Source organism: Prenolepis imparis, unplaced genomic scaffold, assembly GCF_030444845.1.
Source record: "Prenolepis imparis isolate NDT839.2.m4 unplaced genomic scaffold, iyPreImpa1.0 SCAF_5, whole genome shotgun sequence".
Lineage (NCBI taxonomy): Eukaryota > Metazoa > Arthropoda > Insecta > Hymenoptera > Formicidae > Prenolepis > Prenolepis imparis.
Genome location: NW_028141163.1, coordinates 8,166,511 through 8,190,909, shown reverse-complemented (window position 1 = coordinate 8,190,909; position 24,399 = coordinate 8,166,511). Strand labels below are relative to the sequence as shown.

General features: G+C 30.3%; 1 protein-coding gene across 4 annotated transcripts in view; it reads right to left on the bottom strand.

The window, feature by feature from the left end:
- The window catches only part of LOC145936313 (uncharacterized), a 283,300-nt gene that overhangs the window by 214,782 nt on the left and 44,119 nt on the right, over positions 1 to 24,399 (bottom strand). For 3 of the 4 annotated variants that reach the window (XM_083038404.1, XM_083038403.1, XM_083038405.1), the window contains one exon: positions 4,952 to 5,004. The gene's annotated coding sequence lies outside the window, so the exon portion shown is untranslated. Of the gene's footprint in view, positions 1 to 4,951; positions 5,005 to 5,385; positions 5,690 to 6,385; positions 6,455 to 24,399 lie in introns of those variants that run through there. The other variant, XM_083038406.1, reaches the window with a different exon arrangement.

Sequence of the window (24,399 nt, the reverse complement as noted above, 5' to 3'; positions counted from 1 at the left end):
GCCGCCGTCGTAAATCCAGTTCCGGAAATCGGCTATGAGGTAATACGTTACTTTATCGAGCTCGCGCTTCTGTGTCGTGCCATGTATATCGTATTCGCTGTATATATGTACATATCCACATGCGAATACCTGCATGTATGCATGTCTCATGTGCATATATGAGAGAGTGTGCCTCCGTCGGAAGTAGGCCGGTCTCGCCGACGGCGGCAACGCTAAATTGCGGTACCCGCGTGCTTAACACTGTTAACAGACTGCTACTTCGTTAGTCACCGTCGTCCGTTTAACCTCCGCGGTGACACTTCTCCAATTGCATCCGAAAGCTTGTTACAGAAGAGTCGCTCTTTACCGCAAAATTAGCGTAGCGATGCGGTGGTGTAAAATTGGGCACAATCTCAAAAAGATAATAGTCATTGATTTAACGCGTTGCGCTCCAAGATAATTTTGAGAAATGACTAATAGTCTTATAGACGATTGCTACTGACTATTGTTTCGATTATTACATAAGACAGAAAGGCAAGAAGTTATTAAAGCGTAAAAAAATCAAGATAGATATACACAGAGAGAATTTTCTCCTAGAATTTACTCTAAAAATCATGGTAATCGTGGGACAATATGGTACGGAAAGAATTTTATGAGAATTTCTCTGATTCATATTTATCACAATAAAAATAATAATATCATTACAATAAAATATAAAATATGTTTGATTAATTTTACTATGCAGTTTAGTAAAATTAATGAAACATTTTATATTTTATTGCAATAGATATTATTATTTTTTATGTGATAAATATTAATCAGAGAAATTCTTTCCATACCATATTGTCCAACGATTACAATAATTTTCGAGGTAAATTCTAAGAGAAAATTCTCTCAGTGTACAATAACAGAAACATATGTGTTAGTCAAGAATGAATATTAGAAAGAGATAAGTTTGCTGATATCTTTCCAAGACATAAAATATGTATTTCACTCACATATGTATTGATAGGACGAATAACAAATCGATTGCCTCGCTTATTGCGAAGAAGGAGGTCACGAATTACGATCGAGAATAGTCTAACTTTGATCTTGTTTCGGAAGCGGGCCGCGAATTTCGAAATTGGAATTCTCGGTCAGACAGCACGTACGATCTCGGGCTCCGGTGGTTAATGCAGTAATACCCAACAGGTTGTGGATTTATCCGATCGGTTTGTATACACGCGTGTACATTGTCAAAACCGATATAACTGTGGAACGCGGAACAATTGTTCATCACGCACTCCATACACAGTCGTGAGAATAATCATTCCATTATACCACAGAAATATCTTCCTCTCATTCGTCGACATCTTTCTTTCTTCGCGCATTTCTCATTTTGTATTTCTCGTCCATGTACATACATACACAGAGAGAATTTTCTCTTAAAATTTACCCTGAAAATCATGATAATTGTGGGACAATATGGTATGGAAAGAATTTTATGAGAATTTCTCTGATTAATATTTATCACAATAAAAATAATCTATTATAATAAAATATAAAATATGTTTGATTAATTTTATAATGCAGTTTAGTAAAATTAATCAAACATGTTCTATATTTTATTGTGATAGATAGGTATTATATTTTTATTGTGATAAATATTAATCAAAGAAATTCTCGTAAAATTCTTTCTATACCATATTGTCCCACGATTACCATAATTTTCAGGGTAAATTTTAAGAGAAAATTCTCTCAGTGTACATACACACACACACACACAACACATATACATCGCCATGTATTCGCCATTTGTCACAGAATATTATGCATCGCGCGACCACGCATTCGACCGGCATAAGGAACGTCGATAGATACTCGAGTTTGGATATTACCTGGTGTTTTATCGCTTCGCGCGGTCCACCGAGTTCCAGAGTTAACTCCGATCACGCTCGCGAGCTCCCGAGCAGAGAGTTAGAAAATCGCTCGGCTGACTCTCGAATCTAATGCGCGATTTACTGGCGGACCATGCGGAACCATAGATTACAGTTAATATCCCAGAATCGAACTTCAATGATAAAGAAACTTCCATGTGATGAGCGTTAACTCTCTTTAGTAGCCCGGAAGCACCGACTTAATATCACGTTTGTATTAAATGTATCATGTTTGGTCTCATTCTATGTTTTATTTATCTAACGTAATAATGGTTAATGGTAGTTAACATAATTATAATAATAATTATAAAAATTATTATTATAAAAATATTTTTAAATGTATGTGTGTATAATTCTAAATAATGTGCAATTTTCGTACGCCAACATTATCTCATCATGCGTGACTTTTCAGCCAAAAACAAATATACATAAAAAACGATTAAATATGTTTAAACTCTGAATTCTACACTATATTTCAGTAAATTTTTAACGCATTTGTGAAAATTTTATATCAGATTTTAACTACGTATTTTTTCAATTTTATTTTCACAGTAAAATGCATTCGTTTCCATTGTTTCTTATATTCTGATGCATCACGAATTATGGAAAATATGCCTACCATTTTAATGCATTAACATATACCTGAGAGCCGAGTAAAGTATTCGCATGCATATGTGAAATGCATTATACGAGAAAAAAAATTTTAGGCCGTAATGATGTTAATGTATCTTGCGGTTTATATTTACGCCGGAATTAATGGAATTACATAGAAGTTTCACCTCGGTTTTAAGCGCCAGGTTCTGTCGTATATATGTAGATGGTCATTATCCAGCGGGATTAAACCATTTGTCGTAGCTGCGTGAATTAATCAGTTAAGCGAGACAACTTTTGTACGTATTAAATACATTAATCACAAATAATATACGGCAACTTTCTTTCGCGCTCGCGGCGACGTTAATAATCGCTTTAATTACGCGACATATTCGATTATGCATTACACTCTATTGCACAAAGATGGTATGCATTACAACTAACAATTATAAATTTTAAATGATTATACAGTGCGAATTAATTACACATTCGTATATAACTTGCAACGGATAGTGATGTAATTACTGTATAATCGGCTTTGGGATAGATTGCAGGATTACACAACCTCCCCTCGGTTAAATCTTTTCCATCCCTACCATTATTATTGATTGCCAACTATTTCTGATCAACTTGTACGAGAACATGAATAGTTGGTTACGAGACAAGCGAGAGAACTATAAAGAGCGTCCGAAATACACAAACATAATGTACCCATCATGTGGTTTACATGCGAATACAACGGGAGTGGAAAATCGAATAACATCAAAACGGCGGGTATCGACATCGTGGATTCCACGATGAACAATCCTACGTACTCTAATCAAAACGGATGACATTCGTTTTGTGTGTATTGAAACGAGCCAATCAAGCTGATGAGACGTACAATGTATGTACAATGTGCATGTGTATGTCATGTTACACAGAATGTATGTGAACTTTCTTTTGGATGAAATATGCGAAAAATATTATACTAATTAATTGCAGTAGATTTCAATTAAAATTAAATTAAAATTAAATTGTTTTAAATATAAATGAGTCGTTCGCCCGAAAAATTTAAGTCGACTTAAGTTTTTGCACAAAAAAATTGAAGATTCAACAATATGATTCAAGTTATTAAACATTTTGCTACTCATCAAAATAGGAATGTGTATATTAAAAAATATAAAAGCTAAGAATAGGATAATGTTTAATAACTCGAATCATATAGTTGAATCTTTAATTCAATTTTTTGTGCAAACACTTAAGTCGTTTTTCGAGCGAACGACTCAAATGTTAAATAACATTCACATTTTATAATTAACTGCTCAGTATGACAGACTTAATGAATCACGAAGTAATTATTGATTGATACGCAATTTTGCGAACATTAAATACTTAACAGAATTTCTAAATGTCAAGTTTTTTTACATCATATATAACGTGTAATATATTGTTAAATATTATAAAAATCAGGATCTATAAAAATCGTAAAGATTTGCGTTCTAAATAAAAACATTAATTTCAAAATTTCAGAACAATAATTATAGTTAGTCGTCCTCCGAGAGAAAATGTTTCTCGATAACGAATCTATAATCACGTTCTTTTTAAAAAAATTAACGTTTGCTACTATAATATTTACTTTTGTACTATAATATTTGTTAACTCTAATTAATTTTCTTTATCTAGTCTTGTATGTTTTTTTCCTTTCCATTTGCTTATCATCTTTATTATACAAATATATATTTGTTTGTGTAGTGTATCTTTTATGATTTTGAAGTTTTGGTTTTATATAAATTTTTATTTAAAAAATAATAAAATATTATTATATAAACAACTATTATATTTTTTTATATTATTTCTGAATATTTTTGTATTTTAAATCCTATTCAAACATATACAATTGACAAAATAAATCGATATTGTAACAATAGAATAGCAAAATAAAAAACAAGTTACGGTTACACATTCTTTTGTATTTTCAAATAATTATTGTAGATCAACTATTATTAGCAAATTGCATATGCAAATAAAACAGGAATAAAAAATTTTAAAAAAAGAGAAAAATTAAACAAGAAATTTGTTGCATTTGTTTGTTCACAATAATTATTCATTGAATAATTATTCATTATAAATATTCATTTATAATGTACAATTACACACAATCAAGTTAGATTGTCTAAAAATTAATGAAATTAACAATTATTATTTCATAATATTTAGATGAGTATTTTTAAAAAAAATTTATAAATAAAAAATTTATAAACAAATTTGGAATGTTCTACACAAAAATCACCTTTATCACGTATGTACATACACACATATATTCTAATCATTAATATATTTTAATTGATGTTTTAAATTTTTAGTATATTTAAATTTTTCAAAAATTTAAATAATAACTATTTTAAATCCTAATAAGTAAAATTTCAATGTTTTGATTGTAATTAAATTGTTATTAAATAATTTCTATATTAAACATTACTCACCATAATGATGATACGTCTAATGATATAACTGCAGTTGAAAACTGGAAACTGATCTGTAAACACAAATTAAAATAATTTTTAATAAGTTATTTTTAAGTTATTTTTAAATATATTTTTACTAAATATGTATATACAAAGAAATGAAAAAAATTTTTATAATATTACTTTTTTTCTAATATTAAGAAATGGATTAATTTTTTTTTAACATTAAGAAATAGTAAGTAACAATGTAAGTAACAATTAAGAAATAGGTTACTAATAAAAAATAATGAAAATAACAACATGTTGCTAATATTTAGAAATAATATAATTAATAACATTGAAGTCAATGATATTAATCGTCTGTTAAAACATAATTATTATGACACTACGTTAAATTGTCACAAAGAAATGAACGTTGTGAGAGAACACGATAAATAAATATAAATATTTACCAATCATGTATGCAGTCACCGCAATTATTCTGTCCGAACGAATCAATCAAGAAAAATCGCAGTTAATTACGATCACGCGCGCTAATTACTGACACGGTTACGGTACGGCACTCCCGATACTTATTATACGACTCATTTTGAAACACGCAAACAACAATCGTGAACAACATGAAATGCAATAATCGTCTGTCTCTCAACACTGCCAATTTTCATTACGCGACACGTTTCAAATGAATATAATGCGCGAAGGATTTCAATCGTGTGTACTAATTTTAGATCAATGCGCCGGCGACAGTATTACACTCTGAAATGTTGGTATTATGCGAATAAAGTGAGAAGAAACCGTTGTGATGCGTCTCTCTCTCTCTCTCTCTCTCTCTCTCTCTCTCTCTCTCTCTCTCTCTCTCTCTCTCTCTCTCTCTCTCTCTCTCACACACACATACATACACAATGACTCGCGATGTTAAGTGCAAATATCCTATATAATTGTTTTATAACGATTAATTATGTATTCGCGAAATAAATATCATTAATATTTACCACAATTACTATAATAAATTACTGCAAATATCTTAATTCGGCAATGCCGACGAGCGTATAACGAAATGATAGCTCGATAAATTGAGCGCGGACGCCGCGATTGGTGTGAATAGCGGCGATTAACAACCACGAATATTAAACACAATATCGCACACGCACGATATAATTTACCATTAATTTAACGCACTAGCATAATTGATTCGGCACTCCCGATACTCGCGTTTGCACGTAAATTGAAATTTCGACCGGATAAAACACGGAACTGCCTCGTCTGCCTAGTCTTCGGCAGTGACGCGCTTGGCGGGAAAGTGACACTACGCGAGTCAAGCGAGAAACTCAAGGCGCGTCGACCAAAGTGACGACACGCAAGTCAAGCGAGAAACTATCATGGCGCACCTCGATCACACATCCATACATACACAATGACTCTAGTTGAATCTAGGATAGCGAGTGTAAATACCTTGCACCTCATATACGATTAATTACATAATCACGATAATTACGGCAAAATAAATATCATTAATTACTATGGAATATCTTAATTCAATCCCGACGCGAAATAATACGCTCGAAATAGAATGTACACGAACGCTACCATAAATATATAGCGCCAATTAGCAGCGAATGTTAAACATAATCGCACACGTACGATCTAATTTCACGCTAATTTAACATAGAATAATTGATTCGACACTCCCGACACTCGCGTTCGCACGTAACTTTACATTCCGAGCGGATAAAACGTTCGAAATAAACGAAACTATACGGAGCTGTCTGCTGTCTCGTCGTCGCGCCGACAATGCGACACGGCGAAGCGGACAAGTGGTGACACTATGCGAGTCAACCGAGAAACTGTCATGACGCGTCGATCACACATACATGTATATGTATATATAAAATAACGCATTGAGCATCGAAATTTTTTCATCTCGCGTATGTAAATATTTTGTACGATTGCAGATTAATATATTGCACTGTTTCGAAACTTTAATAGTTTATAGAGACGAAATAAAACGCTTGTCGCGTGACAAAAAGCAGTAATCAATCTTTTATTTTTAAAAAGCGGTTAATTAATTGGCCATTGCGTCGCTCTTTGTCGCGTTTTCGCCTGTCTGCATCAACGATGAAAGCTCAATTAGACACGATGCGTCATCACAATGAGTGACGCATGATACATAGAACGTTCGTCTATCGATAATTAATCTTTGCTCCATTATATTATTTTTTTTATGAATACCTCCATCATTCATGGCAATTATAAATCACGAATAAGACTACGGTCCACTTGGCGCTGCGAGTGCTTGGAATCGATTATCGAATCGATATCGATCGAAATTTATCTCGATTATATATATATATATAATATATACATATATTAATAAATACAATGTTTGGAGCATAGAATTATTAATAACACGAATTCTTATTAATTTTCTTCTTATTACGTCATTCGAGATACATATAATTATTTTTGTCTCGCGGTTGCGAATTGCTCGTTTGACTCGCATAGTCGCTACCGCATCTAGCTAGTTCTGCACTTCATGCTAGTTTAATATGGCGGCGGGATCGTTTACGCGGGTCTTTCGCGCATTTTTCGTCGATCGTGAGTGAACGCGCGCGAGTCTCGGGAGTGTCTGGAGTGTCGACTCGAGTAATACCTAATCGCGATGGTGTGATAGACAACGATATTAGCGAAAGCTGTCGCAAATATCACGTCGTTCTCGATATTCGTGACCGGTACGTTCCGTCCCCCGGTACTCGAGATGGAACCCGTGCGTTTCGCGTCGCGAACGAACGCTGAACTTCGCGTATCAAGCTAGTCTCGATGAAAGGAGGATATTCCTCGAGCTCCTTTACCTTGTGCGTATCGGAAGGGCCAGGCGAAGGGACAAGGAATTGTGATATTATATCAATGTACAGCGAAGTCCAAAAGATAGACAAAGACAGAGACAAAGAGCGAGAGAGAGGAGGAAGAAGAGGGAGACAGAAAGAGTCTATCCTTTTTTATTCTCTCTCCCCCCTCCCCCCGAACTTTCGTACCGACGATACAATTATCGACAATACGTGGATACGGTAAATACGGACATGATATATAGGAGGAGCCTCCTTAACCCTTAACTTCTGTTTGTTTACATTTGTCTGACTCGGCGAGACAACAGAGACTCATGTGAATGAAAGTGATTTGAAAATGACAAGTGTGCAAAAGGAAGGACTAGGATGGAGCAGGATAATGAAAAAAGCAAAGAGAAGCGATCCCTCTCTCGCCCTCATTCTGCTTTTCCTCGATGAAGCAGGAAGTGACGACAGCGTTGGTGAGATCCAGAATTGGTGAGTACTATTATTTATTATTTATTATTCCCACGAAAAAATTGTTTGTTTGACAGTTCGTTGTTACATCGTAATAATTATGCTTTCCGACAATTGATTGCTTCATTTATATAATATTTACTTGTGATTTGAATATTTCGTTCTGTAAGAATTAATACTATCAATTTTTTATTCTCTTTTTTACAAATGTGAACTAAAATAATCTTTTTAATTATCACTTGAAGAATTTCTTATATATATTTTACAAACAATTCTTTGTATCAGTCTTATTTTATTATTTAGGATGCACATATGAGAATAATTTTCAATATAACAAAACAAAATATATTCTTTTTATTATTTAGGATGCATCTGCATTCTATGATTCTATTAATACTTAAATTTTGACCATTTTATTATATTCTTTTTCTTTACTTGCGATTACATTTCATATATTTTAATTCAAATACATCAATTACATTTTAATTTAATGTGCCTAAAAATTCTGTTGAAAAAAACATTCGTAACTAAATTATTTTAAAAGAAATAAATATAATTGAGAGATTGATAATTAATATCACCTAACTATTGAGCTATCATTAGATAGCTAGAGTTAGTTATTTATTTTATTAGTTAGTTATTTGTCATTGAAATTTTTTATCAAAACTTTATAGTTTTGTTATGACAGAATTTTTACTTGAAGAATTTCTTATATATATTTTACAAAAAATACTTTGTATCAGTCTTATTTTATTCTGTCGCACATATGAGAATGATTTTCAATATAACAAAACAAAATATATATTCTTTTTATTATTTAATTCTTTAGGATGCATCTGCATTCTATGATTCTATGATTAATACGGATTAATACTTAAATTTTTACCATTTTATTATATTCTTTTTCTTTACTTGCGATTACATTTCATATATTTTAATTCAAATACATCAATTACATTTTAATTTAATGTGCCTAAAAACTCTGTTGAAAAAAACATTCGTAACTAAATTATATGAAAAGAAATAAATATAATTGAGAGATTGATAATTAATATCACCTAACTATTGAGCTATCATTAGATAGCTAGAGTTAGTTATTTATTTTATTAGTTAGTTATTTGTCATTGAAATTTTTTATCAAAAATTTATAGTTTTGTTATGACAGAATTTTTACTTGAAGAATTTCTTATATATATTTTACAAACAATTCTTTGTATCAGTCTTATTTTATTATTTAGGATGCACATATGAGAATAATTTTCAATATAACAAAACAAAATATATTCTTTTTATTATTTAGGATGCATCTGCATTCTATGATTCTATGATTAATACTTAAATTTTTACCATTTTATTATTCTTTTTCTTTACTTGCGATTACATTTTATATATTTTAATTCAAATACATCAATTACACTTAATGTGTCTAAAAACTCTGTTGAAAAAAACATTCGTAACTAAATTATTTTAAAAGAAATAAATATAATTGAGAGACTGATAATTAATCACCTAACTATTGAGCTACCATTCTATAGCTAGAGTTAGTTATTTATTTTATTAGTTAGTTATTTGTCATTGAAATTTTTCATCAAAAATTCATAGTTTTGTTACAACAGAAATAGCGCACAATTTTCGAGACAATTTGAACATTTTGAAGCAAAAGAGAAAAAGATTGAGAAAAGAGCCAAAATTCTGCGTTTCGTTTCGGTGAACCCCAAAGCCTGATCGAGCCAAACTTTGATGCACGAGCGAGATCAGCTTTCGATTTGAGGTTAGAACAACAAATTCTCCTCGTTTCCTGCCTCTTCCTTTCTCGTCGCGGTGGTTATGGCAGCTAGAGTATCTGTTATCGTTATATGATGCGGAAAAATTGACTAGGTACCCTCCTTCACCATGTTTTTCTTTCTTTTTACGTCACGGATGGCGATACACGCTATTTTCAGTATAGAAATATTTTCGTATCACAAGCAGACTTTCTTCCTCAGTAAGATTTTCACAAACATATTCTCTTTTCTGGAAATATTTTTGTATCATAAACTAAGCACGATTAATTGCTTACATTTGATTATTTAATGTTTTACTGCTTTTATTTATTTAAAAAAGTAATTGTTAAATCTTTGATGTTATAAAGTTAATTCAGTAAAATATTAACATATTTTATTTTCTTGATTATTCACTATAGATTGTGCATTATAAAATTAATATTGTAGTAAATTTAATTTTGATATTTGATATTAGTATACATTAACGCTTTTTATTTAAATTTATATTATACAATATCTCTGAGGATAAAGTGCAATTTTATTCATTATTTTCAACATGAAATTAGGGTATAAATAAGACAAGCCGAAATAAAGAGAAAAAATTCCATAGAAAAAATTTTTTTAGTACGCCAATTAAATATATCTCACGTATGCTAAAACTATTTATCCATCCATTTTCTCGTCGCAGATTAGCCTAGAAAGAATTTAAGGATATCGTTCATGTTCGATTTTCCTATAAAATGCTGTAACATTCGTGGAGAAAGATGCTTGTTACATGTAGGCTATCGCATCGGGAAAAAGTACCAGGTTAGTTCCTGTCCGGCGCAGCATATAATAGATTAACCTATTTTTATGTAATACCTCATGACGTGTCACATATGTCACATTTGCATATCATATGTGTCGTCGTGAGTTCCCTGTAGATACAGAAGTGTAATCAATCAAATCGCGTTGGTCCTTCGGATGTTCTTTGGAGAACGGAATGACGATAGATGGCTGACGTGCGGATAGCTCGATTTAAAAACGAATTATATTGGAACCGCACACTGAAAGTACATTATTTGAATTATTTGCAAAAAAACGAGTTCGAGAATTTTATTTAATTTTTACCGGATTATATATGTTGCGTTTTTTCATAGAAAGTAAAATATACATATAATAAATAATATTTAATTTAATATATAGTTAAAGCATTAAGAAGAAAGAAAAATAATTATAATAACTGATATTTAACATAAAAATGTACAAATTCTAAATCGAAAATATATATATTTAAATTATAATATACAGTAAAAACTAGAAATATTTATACAAATTATAAATGGTAGATTAAATTTTATAAATATACATTTATCATACTGAATAAGAAAATAGCAAACAATATAATTCGTTGTTGTATGATATTTAATTTAATAGAAAAAATATTGATATTCGAAACGATTTAAATTCTAATTTTTTTATTATAATATAGAAATAAAAAGGTAATAAATGCAGAAACGAATATTATAATCACGTCGATCAACAATTAATTTAGCACGCACAAAGTAATGCAGAAAGTAATAGCTCATTCTTACTTAAGTATCAGATAAAACATATATAAATAATACAGAAATAGGGAAGGAATATGCACAGTTAACGATGAGTTAGCATTAATCGAATTTGCAATTGATCAGATATAGAACAATATCGCTGCCCGTTCAATATTTCGCGACGAATTTTTTCAATTTTATATTATCTCGCATGAGGATGGAAGGGGGAATGGGCTTCGGTAATTAGCAGAATTTAAAAGCACCTTTCTTCCGTTTCTTTGCACTACTCGCTAGGCAATTATCGGCAAATAAAATCGCGCGATTGGTTAATTTAAAAGCTCTCCATTTCGATTCATTTTCTTCATTCCCTTATATTCAGTTGGTGAAATCGATGAACGTTTATAATGGACGTTCATCGTGAAAATAATTTCGTTGTGCATCCGTGAGTTTCGTTTTTTTTTTTTTTTTTTGCATATTACTAAAGATATTTCGTTAAATTACATACGATTTTATTACAAAAATCTATGTAATTGCTTGTTTAAATCTGTTATTAATATAATTGTACTTCGTTTTATGAAATGATTCAAGATAGATTATTCGCTATTATTTTTTTCAATCAATGACTACACATTCGATTTTTTATATTTTCTCGCATTTTTTAAGACAAAGAGAAAATTTTTGTAATAAGTGATTTGTCTCTTTCTTTTAATAAAGTAGATTGCAACAATCTACAATTTTTATTCCAAATAAGCAAAAAATGTTTAAAAACTTTCATAATACAAAAAAATAAGGTAGCTTTTTCATTACAGTATTGAGTATTGAGTATATTAGCTATGCAAGTTATACACAGAGAGAATTTTCTCTTAGAATTTACCCTGAAAATCATAGTAATCATGGGACAATATGGTATATAGAAAGAATTTTATGAGAATTTCTCTGAATAATATTTATCACAATAAAAATAATATCTATTTAACACAATAAAATATAAAACATGTTTGATTAATTTTACTATGCAGTTTAATCAAACATATTTTATTGTGATAGATATTATTATTTTTATTGTGATAAATATTAATCAGAGAAATTTTCATAAAATTCTTTCCATATTGTCCCATGATTACTATAATTTTCAAAAGGTAAATTTTAAAAGAAAATTCTCTCAGTGTAGTTAATAGAAATAACTAGAAAACTCTCTTTGCAAAAATTATATTGACTCAGTATAATAATTATTACAGAGAAGCGTCTATTTCTGCTTCTATTTATTTATATTTATTTCCAAGCATTTTATATTCTTGTTGCTGTTTTCGTTTCTCTCCATTGTTAAAAATTTTTTTAAAATATTGCGATGTCCACCAGCGATAATAATATTTTATACTCTGTATTCCGATAATATCTTAGAAATTTCGCGTGCGTATGAAAATATAATCAAAATAGATGACAGGAAATTTGATGGCACTAGGCGTGAGCCACGTGGCCATCTCGCTCCTCGCGGGAACTGTATATTTTCCGGTACATCCGCGACGAAGCGGTACTTCATACGGTGCAGAATACACTTTCTATTGTTCTGCTCGCCCCCGCATAATCTGTTTCTCGAAAGACCAGTAGTAATGTCAGTACGTAATGCGGCTCTTTTGTATGCAACGCGCGGCTACCGTTGTCGCGTCGCGCGCGAGATATTTTCCGGAATTTCCGAGCAAAAACGGAGCGCGCGCGAAATCGCGCTCCGATACCGTCTCGTCGCACCAACCGCTCTATATTATGCACGCAATAATTCGCATTCCAACCGCGAAATAACGTGACGGTCTCCAGTCAGTCGCCATTCGCCGCAATAACGATTATTATCACGCGTCGTAAAAACTAGAAGTTAGCAAGCACTTTAAGTAATATGTCCGCGATATTATATTTTCGGGCTCGCGCCCCGGCTTGCTTTTATCTACTCTCTTTTTTGATAACTTTTGCAGATCGTTAGTGAACAATGAAAAATGTTGAGACATTAATAATATATTTGATTTATAAGCATTTGTGAATACAAAATGCTTTTTATTAATTAAATTAAAGAAATGCATAACAAAGTTCTATTATTTAATTTTAAATAGATTCTACTTTTTTTAACGCACCTTTTTATTTAAGACTTATTAATTTATATTTTTAATATTGAGAATTAGTAAGTTGTCAAAAGACAACATTCAAATAAACTAAAATGTTTTTTGTCCATTAATAAAATCTAGAATTCTAAAAAAAGAGATATATTGATTAAGCAAAACCTGCTTTGTGTATTTTACAATTTATTTCAAACAGATTAGAATATCTATTTAAATTGTTTATTTTTAAAGAATGCAATAAATGCATTGAACTAATATCTTGATTCACTGGATAATTTCCCTCTTTGAAAGTACTGCGGATTCTCACACGAGTCGGAAGTTTTCATATTTCATCTTCGAAGGAGTTTCTCCACAATCGAAATAAATTGCGTCCACAAAATGCATTTTTATTGTGATGTTGACGGCATTGGCTGAGAGATATTTTCTCGAATACGAAAACTTCTGTGATGCTGCTACAAGTGCATTCCCCGCCAGAAATTACGTTAGAAAGCATGACATAATTTCTGTATTTGCTCCAGATAGTTAACAAATCTACAGCAATATACTGCATATGAATTAGATGAATGTCTCGTTAAAAAATAGATTAAAGTGAGAAATGGTCGACTGTTGTTTTAAATGGTTATGTTAGGTATTTTTTTTTAAATATATACAATATACAATTATGCATGTTACATGTTAATTTTCCGAGTATCTCATTGTCAGAAGCTCTGTTCATAATTTTAATAATTTTTTTTATAAATCTAAAGCTTATTTTTGCATCAATTTACTTTAAATAAACAATAAACGTTTTATTATATAATTAGATTCAAGTGCTCTTAGATTGTTTTATACTCGAATGCCTATAACTTATTAATTAATGATATTTTAATTAGTTGTAAGTTAGTTCTAATTTCAGTCTCTCTGTCAAAAAATTTATATTTTAAATTCAGGGATCGGATATTTTTTGTTATTCTGTATACAAGCAAATTTTTATTGAATTTATTTACGATTAAATGTCTCTTTCAACCATATATCGGATAAAGATCGTTACAGATCGTTATATCTTGTGTATGGATGTATTTATGCATAAAAACTCAGTTTTCTCAAAATTTAATATTAATTTAGAAATGAACAGTTCAATTAACGCATGTCATTCAACATCACTGCGCTTATTATCAATAGCAGATTTTTCAATATACGAATTTATCTGTCCGTCAATCATCGGCACTTATATGTATATGTATATCTCGAACCATTTTACGTTATCAGTTATCAGTTTACATTAAACAGCGCACAACCGCAAAATATGTGGTGCACCTTTATGCTGCTGGAATGCGAAAGGCCAAAGTATGGGCGGTGGGAAAGGTGCTATGGCATTTAGGGTACAATACCGCAAGTTAAAGGTATTAAAGCTACGTTCCCTAAAGCAAATAGAGCATATGTCACCTATGTGAAGTTAGCATTTTAATTTTAACAAACTAAATTTTCAACTGAGAGAGAAAAAGATGGTATTTCGTTTGTATTTGTTTATAATAAAAATAATTTTGTTTCGAACCATAAAAAAAATACAACACTTTGAAAAAATAACTGTCAACCGATTTTAATTTACAATTTAACATTGCAATTTTTGTATAATTTTGAGTTTTTTAACATATGTATGCATTTTCTAAAGAGTTCTAATCATTAGCAGAATTAAAATATTTTGAATTAATGTATTTAGCAAAATTCTTATTTTTTTCTATAAAATTGTAACAATATAATATTATATCAGCTATAATCAATTTTAGATTGTAATTATTCTCTCGAAATAATAGATTATATTTAATATATATTAATATATTAATCAGAATTATTTTTTTTTAATTAAGAATTTTACGTTTACTTTTGTCATAAATTTTATAGAATATTGATAATGATATTATTTCAAAGAAAATATTAAAAATTTATATTAATAGAATTGTTATTTATGAAACTTTTTTGAAATTATTGAGGAATCTGTTACATTTTTAATTGTTCATAATATTTTTAATGGGTAATTTTATTTCTAAGAAAAAATAATTTTTTTTTTTTTAGCGTTACTACTTTACCGTGTTGCGAACAAACAAACTTGATCAGTATTAGCGTTCGTTTTCCAATTTCCTTCTCTCTACTATATGTTCGTTACGTGATTAGTATAAGAACGGGTAGCAACGAAAAAAAGATGAACTCGGTCAACCGATTAAGCGTTTTTACGACAACGATCGATCGAGGTCCAACGATCACGAACGATACTACGGAGCGCCCTTAGTAATGCTGTGAGTTTCACTTCTTTTTCGCGCTCGAACAAAGTCCAGAAAGAAATATCCTTTGCTTATACGGCGATCAAAAAATTTCGAACGTTTCGTACCGTCATCCTCGCCCCTAAAAGTCGCTGCCCTTGTCATTTCTGGTAAGAAAAACGCGTGGCATCGACCGTAAAACTGCAACGTATACCATCTTTTTCTTTCTTGAACGCGAAGAAAACTAGACGAGACGCGAAAGACGAGGAGAAAGTTTACTCGAGCGAGGGTTTTCCGCAGGGATCACGAAGGTAGCTTTTCTTTTTGAGATCCGCGCGAGATCCTTGCTCTTGAAGTCTAAAGATCCACACGGCGCGTCGCTCCTTTATCTTGAAATCAAATCTTCAAAGATAAGGCTGTACCTTTATACTCGTGTGATCTTACGTATCTCGTACAGGACTAGAGTACCGCGTCGAAGTCATAGTAAAGTCGAATTGAAGACGCAATCAATCATGGTTTTTACAGTATGAACGCTGTCAAGTTTTAGCAGCAAAATATTTTTTTAAGAAAATTATAATAGTTAATAATCTTTCATAACATTGAGTTTTTAAAATTTGGAAATTTGAAAAAATTGTTTTGCATTTTATTTTGTAATTTAATGTGTAATAGTGTATAGGTAATTAAATCAGTAAAGTCCGAAAAAATAAAGTATTAATTTTTTTATAGCAGGTCACAGTTTTTGAAAATTTATTTCATAATTATGGAATTTTATAATTCTCTCTCTCTTTCTCTTCAATAGTACTACAGTTTCTGGCATGTTTCAACAAAATTTCCAGCTATTACATATTTTTAAACGATATTTTAATCTCATTGCGAATATCTCATTTTCTGAGAATTATGCGGTGCTAACTATTTAACTTTACGAGTTTTCTTTGTCTCATTTGATATGAAGAAAATCATTTATTGCTAATGCAATTTTTTAAGGTCAATTATATATCTTTACATTTATAGTCAGAATAGTAAAAATAATTGTTAGCAAAAAAGAATAATCGCAAAAAATGTTTTTACAACAAAACAATTTCTTTTTCATTTAGATAGAGAATAATTTATAATTTGAATTATTCTTATAATGTTATAATTTTTTAAAAATGCAATAACACGGTTAACATATTAATTGTGTTGCTAAACACTATTTCATTGATAACAACAAACAAGTTACAAAACTTGCGTTTTACAAAAGTTACCGAAAAAGTCATATTTATAAGAAATCAAAATATAATTAAATCAAGATTAATCAGAATTAATATACTTTATTTTTACAATAAAATATGAGAAACTTTATTAACTAGTTTTTCACCCATAATATATTTTAAATTGCGAGTTAAAAAAAACTATTTGAAATTCTTTTTAATTTGCTTAAACAATTCCTAGAACATTTTTATATGTGAACGAGTTTTTTTTTTAATTCTTTTTTAATTCAGTGACTTTCTCTCTTTTGAATATAATATTTCGATTGGCACAAAAATGTCGATTTAAACTTACGACGTATCGAAATCGATTTGGCAACGTAACCGACGTCTTGTTACCTACACCGGATGTGCATGGCGGCGATATAGCCGCCAAACATTTAGCACTAAATCGCATCGCGAGCGACGAACGTGCATCCTGGCGCACAGATGCGCGCGTGTATGTACACATCTCAAGCACCTACGAGCGCGTAAGTGTAATTGCGACTACTAATTTCTCATAGCAAAGCAATCCGCGGTTGGTCGGTTTGGCCCTATGTGTGTGTATATATGTGTAACCGGCAACTCTCAACTACCCATTAGAGGTCTGACCTTCACTGATGTGATATAATCAATTATCTATAACAGATTATCTCTTAATTAATTGTATATAACTTTTTATAAATTAAATATCAAATTAATAACGATTCTCTTGTTTTAATAACTGTAATTTTTTGCGATTTTTTAAAAATTGTTTTGCTTCTTTAATGGATACAATTTTTCGGGGGGAAAAAATACTGAATTTACAAGTAATGTTTTATGTATAAAGAGAATTATTAATACGACTATATTGTGGAATAATTGTAAAATGCAATAAACATATAATATTATATTTATATTTTTCATTGATAAATTTAATAGTTTTTAAATAAGTAAAATATGAGACTGATTTCATTATGAGTAATTTTTATGGATTTATTAAGATTAATAAAAATATTTATATTTATTAGCTATTATAAAATTATTACGTGTGTGTGAAGCTACACTGAGAGAATTTTTTTTTAGAATTTACCCTGAAAATCATGGTAATCGTGGAACAATATGGTATGGAAAGAACTTTATGAGAATTTCTCCAATTAATATTTATCAAAATAAAAATAATAATACCTATCTATCACAATAAAATATAAAACATGTTTGATTAATTTTACTAAACTGCATAGTAAAATTAATCAAACATATTTTATATTTTATTATAATAGATATTATTTTTATTGTGATAAATATTAATCGGAGAAATTCTCATAAAATTCTTCCCATACCATATTATCCCACGATTATCATAATTTTCAGGATAAATTCTAAGAGAAAATTCTCTTTGTGCAGCATATCATTTAATGAAAGATCATAAATAATTGAGAGTTTTGGCTTTATTTTTAATAATTCTAGAGTTTTTGAATAGTTTAAACAAATAGTTCTGGCGATTAAACCAAAGAAAATGCCTAAGGACAAATTGATATGCCAACTTCACGCAGCATATCACTTTGTTCTACGGCATTTTCCTTATCAGTAATTATCAGGATTAAAACAATTTATAGTTCTACATGCGAGTACTAAAAACAGTTCTGTCTTCTAAAAGCAAGAAGAAATATTAATTGATATTGATGATGATCGATCCCTGGATATATTTATCAATTCTAGCTTACATATTTATATTGTGTATGATGTATGTTATAATGCGAAATAATAAGATTATTCTAATATATGTATGTATTTTATTTGTTACAGGTAGCGTTGCGATTCGCGCGTTGTGTCGGGAGTGCCGTGTAAAGTGTCGCGCGTCGGAAATGCCGTGTAAAGTTTCGCGTGTCGGGAGTGCCGTGTAAAGTGTCGGGCGATCGTAATTATTCGTGTTTTCGCGAGTGTCGTGAATGCTACGAAGGACCAAAAAAGGAGGAGGAGGCCCGGGGAGGCATCAGGCGACAGGGGACAACTGTGTGAGGTGTGCAAAATTAAAAAATTATTTTCTAAACTGCATTGTTTATAAAATATTCGATCATTTTCAGATTTTTAAAACACCCTGTATACATATATATGATACATAATTTGAATATTTTGTTTTCAGGATCAATGTGTACTACAACTCCGCTGTGTACTACAAATCCCGCAAACTTGCACATATCGGTGAGTGAGAAATTGTTTATTTATTAATATTTCTATAGCGGTAAGAGGGGTGTGTGAAGCGTCTCATTTTGTGGAGAGAAACTCATAAATCTCTCAACTATTTATGATCTTCCACAAAATGATATGCTAGCTTCACACATACAATTATCGATTATTAAATATAATCGATGGATTGAATGTATCGTTGAAAAATATTTTAATGATGTATATTCCATTGTCATATTTTTTACTCGTTTATTCCACTGTATAATTTTCTCAACCAATTTTAAATCAATTTTGGAAAAGTTTCAAAGATTTATAAAAGTTTCAAGGATCTATAAAATATAAAGTATTATTATTTTTCTTATCTAACATCGACTTCGTCGCAGATCTTATATTTTCAACAATTCGAAAGATAAAATGCGCTCGTTCGATAGCGAAGATTTCTGCGACAGAGAACGTAGTTTGCCGAGTGCACTTCGTCTCCCGGATTTCTAGACTGCGATTAAAAGTGTCCTACTTTCCGGGCAGCGAGTGTTTCTCCCATTGTGTCACGATCTTAAGAGCTCGCGGATCAATCAGAGTTGGAGACATTTTCCACGAACACCGCACTACTTGCGCCCTTTGTTACCCATCGAACAATAAGTTCTTATTTCATCGTGTATCCGTTAATCGATTTAAGGGCAGTACTTCGTGTATAGTCTCCTTTGTTACAAAACAAAACTCATCTTCAGCGACGAAAGAAAGCTTGAAGTAAATCATATAACAACCTAAATTGAAAATATAAAAAAACTATATTTGAGTTTTGTAAAAAGAATTTATTATATTGAATTTAATTTTATTCTAAAACTATAGACTTGTGATTTTTTTAAAAATATTTAACTTACATATATCTCTCATTATATGTATGTAAATTCTGACTTATATATATATATATATATATATATATATATATATATATGTATATATATATATATGGTTTACTGTCATTTATTACGCATTTATCGTAATTTTGGGGAAATTTGTTCAATACTATTTATTATTAAAATTAAAAATAACCTCGATATAATATTAATTGTCCGACATTCGACCTAGGAATCTCAGCTTAGACTTGTCTAAAGTAAATCAGAGCAATTTGACCCACGCATTTATGTAATATCTATTTCGTGGACGGTAGACGGACGCAATCGTGTTTGGATAGCGAGTACATCGTTTCGGCACGTGTCGGCCGGGGCCCGTCCAAATATATTGCACTTTCGGGACGCGAGGTCAGCTGCGACTGTAATTTCGGTACAACATTTATCTCGCGGCCTGTGCCGCGGCTGAGATCTTTATTGAGTTGAATTCGAATATATATTACGTTTAAACGGTGGCGTAAACTACGCAAAAACTGTACGTTGCACATTCTGGCACAATTGTATGATCAGATTTTTTTTTACGCAATGTGTGTAATTGAACGACTATATAGTAGCACAATTCAGTACAGGATCGAACACTAATTATGAATCACATTTTCTTGATCGAATGAATATTAGGGCGTCTGGTTACTTATTGTTTGAAATATAAAAAAATATGAGAATTAGAAAAAACTATTTTTACAATATTTTTATATCTTTTGAATATAAACATAATTGTTTTTCTTGAAATATAAAAAAAATAATATACACATATATAAACAAAGAAATGAAAAAAAATCGACGCACCGCGTACGGCTCGAATAGCCTATCTATTACCGATTTTTAATTAATTATCAATTTTAACAAATGTATTAACAAAGAGAGGTAAAAAAATCTGAGTCTTGTAATAAAAAAATATGAGCCTTTTAAATCGCTTTTAACGAAATGAGTATTCACGCAATCGGCTGATACGCAGTTACTTTACGAAACTCGTTAAACATTCATTCAACTGAATTTTTTAATTGGCGGCTGCACATGTGCCGCATTTCGTCTGAATTCCTTAAATTTTCAGCAGCTTGCGAATGGATTTTTATCAGTGCATTGCCGAAAAAGAATTCAATATGAGCCTTCCTAGATTCCGGGGAGGTATTGTAAATCGATTATATTATATACATCGATTTTAGAACATTATTATGTTGGAATTACTTTTATTTTACGAGAACTATCTAAAGAAAGAATGTGTAAGTAACAGTAAAAGATCATTTATTGCGATACAATTCCGCGATTCTGACTTCTTTTTATAACATTCGTTATTGCTGTGATATTATTATTAATACTGCTGTGATATTACTTATTGCTACCATCGACTTTTTCCATTACTGCAAAATTTGCGAATAGTGCTTTATCAAAATTTATTGCTATAATGCTGATTCCATTTTTTTTCTTTCTTTTTATACACCTCTCCATGATTTGTGCAATGAATAAATTTTATCTTGAGAAATCTAAATTGAAGTAATATGTGATTTTGATAAAATTGTGTATACAGAATGTATTATAATACATACCGATATATTTTTATATGCATATATTAAATAATATTTATGTTTTTAAAGTATACCTAAGCACAATTTTGTTGTATGATATAGTAATTATTTTTTACATTAAATATCTATTTTTTAGTTTTAAAATAGATTATACTATATATATATATTTCTTTTTTATTTTGAAAAAATGATTAAAACTCAATTTCTAAAGAAAATTTACGTTATTTTTTTTAACTGCTAAATTATGTTTTGTTTTTAAAAATAACGGAATATTAGAAACATTCGTTATTAAATGTATTGAAAGTGTTTCAGCGAAAAATATTTTACATAAAATACAATTCAAATATTTGAATATCTCTTCAGTTCTGATGGTTCAGAGTTTGGATGTGAGCACAGCATTATTTATATTATAATTAAATCGATTCTATGTGTGATTTACCAATTGAACTTAAAGACATCGTAAACGCGATTTCAACAAAAAGCGCTAATCTTACTAAAAGCTTTTTCTCAGATGCGGACATAAATCGCACTCAAAATCTCTACAATTATTTAATCACGTGACTGTGATATTTTTCTAACATTGTGAGAATATCGAAACTTTCGATAAAATTATCGTGGATAATATTTGACATATCGATAAAACGAATTACAATATACGTATATTACGTTAATGTTTCGATTATATTTTCGAAAATTTTGCAGGTTATATGCTTCAAAGAGCGCACTTTAGAGAGGTACTAGAAAATATTTTTATTGCATAAAACTACAAAAGCAGTGAAATTGATTGTTTTTCAAGATTTGCGAAGTAGATTTGCTTCCAGAATAGAATTCATCGATAATGATAAGATTTCTTTCAAACATCAATTGGTGAACGTTTTCTTCAAATTTTTATTTTGCTGTAGATTATGATATTTTGTAAGCTTTCATTATTATTTTTTCCCTCTAACTAAACAATTTCCCGACATTTTTGATGAATAATCCTTTATCAAATTTATGATCGCAATGTTGCTGATTTAATAAAAATATAAAAATTTAATGATATATAAATATGATATAGTATTATTAATCTAAACTTATTATTATCTAATAACTACGGAAATATTCAAAACTGATAACGTTCAAAGGAACAAGGTATTTCGCATTCCATAATCTGTCCGATGATATATATCATGTTTGAAACGTTTTTTACGAAACCATTCTTGATATATATTTTTATATACGAAAACATTCTTGATATATATTTTTAAAAATTAATATGAAAATTAAAATTTCTGAAAACCTCGAATTGATATCCAGATTGGACTCTGGAAATCATCTAAACTGATATCCCTTCTTTATGAGATGAAACATCTACAATCATAAATCGAAGAAAGCAACATTCTCTTTAAATAATTTTCTCTATATTTGTAGAATTTAAACTTTTAACATAAAATTTTTTCCATTCTTAACACTTGTTCTCTAAGGAGACGAGGACTAAATTTGTCAGAAGACGCGGATTTTACGCTGGTTTTGTCTCGCGTACAGAGCGGGCGGTAATGGATATTACACAACGTAGAATCAGATTTAACTCCACCTTAAATACATTGTGTGGACTTTAACTGCCTCCGCGGAGACCGTTTCTGCGAACGTATAAGCTTCTATAGGTTGGGAGAAATGGCTTCAATAGGGCACCATACTCTACGAACGAGTTAGTGCGAAATGCTGCGCACCGTTGCCATAACAGTAACTGTACTATACCGTGAAAACGTATAGGTTGAAGATGCGGAGGCGGAATGGAAGGCAGGATAGTTCATTGGTGTTCATTTCATCGAATATCTGCGAATATCCTCAACGATCCCACAGCATATACCCCGATTCACCACTGTCCGCTCTTAAACGATCGATCTAGGTTCTCTAATACGCTTTATGAAACTTCCTTTAAATAGATGGGCGGTTAACGTCTTATAATTTTCTTAGCACACATATACACAGTGTATCTATTGGACTGTACGTATGTGCAGGATTCACCTCCATATTTTTAGTCGTAATAAGATACTCTATGCAATCTAAGATACTCTTCGATCTGCATAGTTATTAGTTATTAATTATTTGTATATATTTATCTATCTTACAATCATATCCTCGATGATTGCAAGATAGAAATAAATAGAAAAGTGTTTTAACTTTAAAGTACATTGTTTGCTATTTTTCACACACACAAGAAATCGTACAAATATCTTAAGAGATATACAAATATCTTAAGATTTTCTTTTACATTAGGCTAGTTCAACTGTGAAGATTAATAATATCGTTCATAATTTTCAAGTATTTTTGAAGTTTAAAATTATACAATACTGTTCGTATATGTGTGTAGTTTATATCGCATTTTCGTGATACAATTTAAAAATTCTTGATTTTCAAATTTTTATCGCATTGACTGGGAAAGTTTATATATTTATATATATATTTCATATATGTACACAATTGATTAAAAGCATATTTTTCTATAATAAAAACTTTTAAAAAATGTTATCAAATGGAAGAGAGAAAATGCATAAAAGTCATGTATTTGATATTTAATATTTCGATGTCAGTACTTGAATAATGCGTATTATTCATATATTTGAATGTGCATGCGCGCGCATATACGAAGTTTGTACTTAATAATTTCGCATTACATCTACTCATGTGAGTAAAATTGCAATTTCCATTTAATAATACGCAT